This window comes from Colius striatus, chromosome 2 (genome assembly GCF_028858725.1).
Source record: "Colius striatus isolate bColStr4 chromosome 2, bColStr4.1.hap1, whole genome shotgun sequence".
Classification (NCBI taxonomy): Eukaryota; Metazoa; Chordata; class Aves; order Coliiformes; family Coliidae; genus Colius; species Colius striatus.
This window is the reverse complement of record NC_084760.1, coordinates 40,183,000-40,188,999: the sequence shown is the minus strand read 5'-3', so window position 1 is coordinate 40,188,999 and position 6,000 is coordinate 40,183,000. Positions and strand designations below refer to the sequence as shown.

Below are 6,000 nucleotides of genomic sequence, written 5' to 3'. Positions count from 1 at the left end.
CAGTGCCGACACGAGCCAAATTTAGTTCCTGGTGCTAGCTGCCTCCTCCCCAGTGCCCCATCAGGACACGAGTCCCATTGAGAAGCCTCATTAGGCACTGCGACGCCTGCTACTATCCCTCTCCCAGCGCCGCACAGCATGGAAAAATAAGCTTAACTGTGGAGTCCTGCCTATGCAGAACAATCAAACCAGAGGCATTTCAGCTTCCACAAGGAACAAACAGTCGAGACAGGACTCAGAGTTTATTACTCTCCCCCCCGCCCCCCCCCCCGCCCCGAGCCCTTTTTTCCCCTGAAATATAGAGATACAGCCAGGAAACTAACGAAAAAAGTTAACTTATGGGACAGACGAGGAGGCAGCAGTTGGAATCAACAGCGAGAAGACTCTTAGTCAAAATGTGGTAAGTTTTCTATCAGTTAAGGTTTTTAAACGATAGCTTGTTAGTTTGCAGTAACCCTGCCGCAGAGCTGAGGCCGCCAGCGGCAGCACAGCTCCCTGCCTGGCTCCCCGCTGCTGTGCCGCAAAAAAACAGGCTGGGCGGTGCCACAGCTCCGTCCTTCCCACCCCGGGGGCCCGGCGGTGCTACGGGGGGAGCTCGGGCCAGACCCCGGGCCACGGCCACCCTTAATTTCGGCTCCAGCCCTGGACCCTAAGCACGATGTGCCCCTGCCCGCAAACATCTGCCCGGCTCTCGGGACGCGGCCGAGCTCCGCCAACGGACCGCCGCCAATCCCCCGCCTTCCTCCCGCAACCTGCCGGGCGCGGAGCCGGCACCCAGCGGCGCCCTCGGCCCGTGCCCGCCGGCCCCGGCTCCCTCCCCCTCTTCCTTCCCGGACAGCCCCCGCCTCCGCCGCCATGTTGTGGGGCTGACGCCGCGGCGGGAGGCGGAGGAGACTGCCCGTCCGGAGCAGGCGCTCACGGGCAGCGCAACAGGTACAAGCGGCAGGGCGGACTGCGGCTCCTCCGCGCCCGGGGGAGGGGGGCCAAGTCCCAAACAGACTCGGCCCGCTGGGTGGCCTCGTCCCGACGGCGCGGGGGGCAGCCGGGGCAAGGGAGGTGCGGGGGGCCGAGCCTCGGCGGCGCGGAGCTGTCAGCCGGACGCCCCGCGGGGCCTCGCTGCGCGCCCGGGGCGGCGGAGCACGGCCCGTTCCGCCTGGGCGCTGTCGTGCGGGAAGCGCCTCTTCGTGCCCACCTGTAAGCACAGCAGCTGCCTGCCCGGGATTCCTATTACGCCAAGCCGGTTTATTTTTTTTTTCTCCTACTTTGAGGGTGGTGCGGGTTTGGTTGGGTTGTGTTCTCTTAAAATTAGCGTTTTGCTTACGTTTGGCCGCGCCAGAGAGAAGCTGACTTTCCCAGCACCCCGGTGAGGCCGTGAGCCCCCGCCGGCGGCGGGGCCGGGTACTGTCAGGGCGCCGGGCAGGGCAGCGGCTCCCCGCTGCAGCCCTGGCCCCGGCGGCAGCGGCACCAGCGTTTCTATGGGAACTGCCCATCCCGGGAGCCGGCTCCATCGCCAGGACGCAAAGTTTGTCTGGTGAGCTCCGCAGTCCGTCTGCGGGGCTGGGGGAGGCGGCAGTCCGGGCAGAGCTGGCGGTAGCGACTGTAGCTCCTGCTGCTAGCGCGGCTGCTCGCCTTGGCTGTATTGGTGCTCTACAAGGGGAAGAGGAACCGGTGTCATTGCCGAAACAACTCACTGTCTACCGAAGGGGGTGCCCTGGTGAGGTGAGATGACTCGGACGTGTTAGGAGACCCCGGTTTGTGGTGATGATGGTGATACTGTTTCTGGTATTTACCGTGAAAACCTAGAGTAATAGAGCTGATTTCTGCAGTTAAAGTTTGTAATCTGTTTGGCTGTAAATAGACTGGCTTTTCTTGGTCTCAGCTTCAGACTGTGGCAAGTCATAATACAGAAAATCAAAATGAGACTGAAATACATGAATGGTTTCCCTAAACATTTCACAACTGTTTAATGTATTAAAAAATATATTAATGTTTAGGGAACATTGACATCAGTTACACAGGAGAACTTGAAAGCAGATCGTGCTTTTTAAATAGTATCTATGATATTTAACTTACACTCACAGCAGTTCTTTTAAACATCGGTTGGAATTTCCTCATCTAAAACACTGGAATGAGAAGTTACAAGGCGCATACCTTTGTGTTCAGGCTTTACTTATATATGCATCTCTCTTTCAGGAGCCTGATGTTTTTTAAACTTGTTTTTTGTTCATGGTTGCTTGTGGTGGCAGCAGCTCCCACGCTTGTATGTACACAGGAAAACATCCAAAGCATGTGGAGCAGTATGGCTTTTGCACGGTGTGGGTAGCATGAGTGATACATAAAATGCAGCTTGCTGTCTAGAGTTTTAAATTCTTCATCTGAATTTTGGTTGGAATTCAAAGACTGTAGTTGTGACAAAACATCTGTATCCACTGACATGGTGGTGATGCTTAGAAGTAATGAGCATTAAGAACTAATTAGATAAAGAGCTAGCTGGACTTCAGCCTTCTACTAAACTTTGTTAAATTTTGCTTCCTTGTTTCCACTCTACCATACCTGTTTGGTTTGTCTGTATTTTGGTGGTTTTTTTCTGACTAAACTGAGAGGGGCATTCACACTACCATACCTCTGGATAATTAGAGAAACCTTAGTTCAGACTCTGGGCTCTGTATGATGTTCAGAGAATTGCATGTATCCATGCAAACATGAATTTAGGCTGCTTTGTGCTCTCTTTTGTACAGTAATCTTGATCAGATTAACCTCCCAACTCAGATGCCTGAATTAGATCAAGTGAATGTGCTTCTTAATTACTATCCTGAGATAATTGCACTTTTTTTTCCTCTTCTTTCTGTACAAGATCTAGGGTATGACATTTGTTCCTGACTGACTTGTTAGCCGCCACTGTAATAAAACAAAGTGTATATTCCTGTAGCACCAATGATAACAAAAAATATGTTACTGGTGGCTTGTTTGTGCCAATCAGCACATGGGGTTATCCATCATAGGTGGTGTGCTGTCAACTGAGCTTTATGGCTACTTATTTTTTTCACCATTCCTCTTGCAGACAGGGTAAGATAGATCCACACAGAAGTGACCTGTGAATGATTTTGTACTGTGTTGTTGAGAAGATTTTGAGATTCAGGTGTTACAGTGATTGGGACTGTGGCAGTTCTTATGGAAAATATCTTACAAATATTTCTGTTGTAGTCTTTAATATTGAAAAGTGAATTAATTTAATACCATGGTAAAGCAGCAGCTATGAAAAATAAAGCCGAGTTCTATAGGTGATAGTAATTCTATTGCTATTCATCTGGAGCTGATGGGGAAAATGGGACAGCATTTGAAAAGGGAAAGGTGATATACGTGCTTCACTTGGGAGATTATCAAAAATCTTTATACTTCTTGAGAAATAGGTGTCTGTCAGGAAAAGATCTTGTGATTAATTCCTGAGCAGCTTTGTAGTCCAGATCATTAGTTCCTATTGCAGATTCAGACAGAGGTTTCTGGTCTGAGATATAACTTGTTAATTAACTGTTTACAAGTAAAGTCTCTGCTCGTAACTCAAAATATTTAGTTTGATCAGCATATCAGTTTGTGAATACAGTGTTTCATGAGATTTTCTTTTAATGCACAGAGCTGTTCTCTTTGCCTTTTCAAAAATGTTTTAAAAGTGGGACATCATTACTTTTAATGTTCATTCGTAGCCTATTTTCACATGAAAGTAAATATCTTCAATATCTTGGTTATTTTAAAAATAGCTTTAAACAGCTTCTATTTGCATTGATTTACCTAAAATGTACTCATAGAATAATACCATTTTGGAGGGAATTCTGGAAATCATCTGGTCCAGCCCACACTGAAAGCACTACCCACTTAGATCAGATTGCTCAGAGCCATGTCTGGTTCTGTTTGCACTACCTTCAAGGGTGGAGAACCCAGAGACACACTGGGCAAGCCCTCTCCAGTCTGGTGTCTTGCTCAGAGTGCGTCCCATCCTGTTACCTAGGTTATCAGTGGAAACATTAAACAGTACTGGCTACAGTATCAGTCCTTGGGTAACATCATTAGTTCCAACTAGATGGGTTTTGTAGTTTTCCATCAGTTTCATGTCAGCTCATTCAACATACATTTCACCAGTTCAACTCAAGGATATTGTGGGAGACCTTGTTGAAAGCCTTTGTAAAATCAAAATAAGCTGTTCTGCCCTCATCCACAGAGCCAGTCATCTGAATGTAGAAAGTGATGTGTCAGATGTGGTTCCTCCTAAGTAGATGCATTTTGGCAGTTTCTCATTACCTTCTGATTCTTCAACATCTGTAGGTATCTCCCAGAAGGATTTGCCCCATAATCTTTCCAGGGACTGAAGTCAGACTTAGCGACCTTTTGTACTATTCAATTGCCCCTCTTGCCCTTCCAGAAGATGAGTGTGATGTTTGCCTTTTTGCAGCCATCAGGATCTTTGACCAGTCACCAAGACCTTAAAAAAATCATAGTTTTGTCTTGCAATAACCTCATCCAGTGTTCCTGGCAGTGGTGCTGTGTTTGGTGTATGTGTATGCGACTGCTGTACTTCCTCATTTTCAATATACTTTATTTTGACTGAAGGCTGCCTTCAGTTCAGTTTAAAGCCACATCTCTGTGACAAGGTGATGTATCCTGACATGTTCTTAAGTTTTGCAGGAAAGCTTGACATAAACGTAGTCCTTTTGTGAAAATTGTGAGAGCAGCAGGTTGTTGACTTTATGAATTTGTGGTGTTGCTTTTAGATTGAAGGGTTCATTTCATGTGGCTGGGCAATGAGGGAAAGCCAGAGACCTTTCTTCACCTTTCTTGTCTTATGTGATGACTGGTGATTGCAAAGATAACAAAGTTTACTGTGAGGTTCAGAGGTTGATGCTACCATATTCTTTTTCAACTTTGGAAACACATTATCACCCTTTTAACTTTACCTTTTAAAGCTGCATTTTTCATGTGTACCCTAGTTAATGATAGACGATATAACAGAGTATTTTGGGAGGAAGAACTCTTGTTAGAGTGCCTGGTTGGATTTTTGGAAGTGCTAGGCAGCTGTTTTAAGTGGTCTCAAAAGTTTCAAATGCTTATTTGCAAATATTGCAGATGCCAGAATTGCCTTCAGAAATGTGGGTTTGAATCCTCATTGGTTTAGAACTGGGAAGGTCGTCTCTACATTTAAGGTCAAGCTCCTTCCATTGACAGACCAATGGAAGCTAAGATTTTAAGCCAGTTGTGAGCAGTGCCACTGGTGAGGCCATTTTCTCGGGTGTTTGCTGTCTGAGTCTAATCAGATGTAAGCTTGAAGGTTTTTTTTGTGGTTAGTATATTTAGAAGAGCTTTTAGCCGTGTGGATTCTCTGGTGTCTAGTCTTGGTACTCAAACACACAGCAAACTTTCTAGTTGATGAGAGACACTGACTTTGGTAGTGTCTTCTCTATCTGGTTGTGTGTTTTCATGAGTTGTAGGCAGTGAAGATCTTTGTAAAGTATACCCTTCTGTCAAGTTTGGTTCATGTTGGAGGATGGGATTCATCAAAGTACATCTGAACTACTCATGTCTTATGCTCTTAGAAAGCCAAGCTAAGAATTGAAGCATGTTGGTTGCTTAGTTACTTTTTATATTGTCTATCAGTGTGCGATTTTTTTTTTTTAATTCTCAGATTTATTTAAGAATGAGCCTTTCTCTAGAAAACAGGAAAAGTGATTTTGTTTCATGAGGATTCTATGATTCCACTTACATCCACGAGTACTTTGTTGCCTATTGCAAGATTATACAGAGACTTAGTAACTTGTTTTGCTGGTACTCTTGTCGCATTAGCACTGAACATTCAAAATATGAGGATTAGCTCACATGAAAATAATGAAGTAAGAATGGAGATGAAGTTTCCTTTTTATTCAAAATTAGAATGTTTATGACTTTGTCAGTATAGGAATGCAGCTTGGCCAGGTGGGTTACTTGAATCCTGGAGTAAAATAATGGATTGAACAT

General features: G+C 45.9%; 1 protein-coding gene across 4 annotated transcripts in view; it reads left to right on the top strand.

Annotated features, from left to right (window-relative positions):
• Nucleotides 1-853: 853 nt before the first annotated feature.
• ITSN2 (intersectin 2) overlaps nt 854-6,000 on the top strand; it is an 85,750-nt gene continuing 80,603 nt past the window's right edge. For 3 of the 4 annotated variants that reach the window (XM_061990044.1, XM_061990042.1, XM_061990045.1), the window contains exon 1: nt 854-933. The gene's annotated coding sequence lies outside the window, so the exon portion shown is untranslated. Of the gene's footprint in view, nt 934-1,121; nt 1,195-6,000 lie in introns of those variants that run through there. The other variant, XM_061990043.1, reaches the window with a different exon arrangement.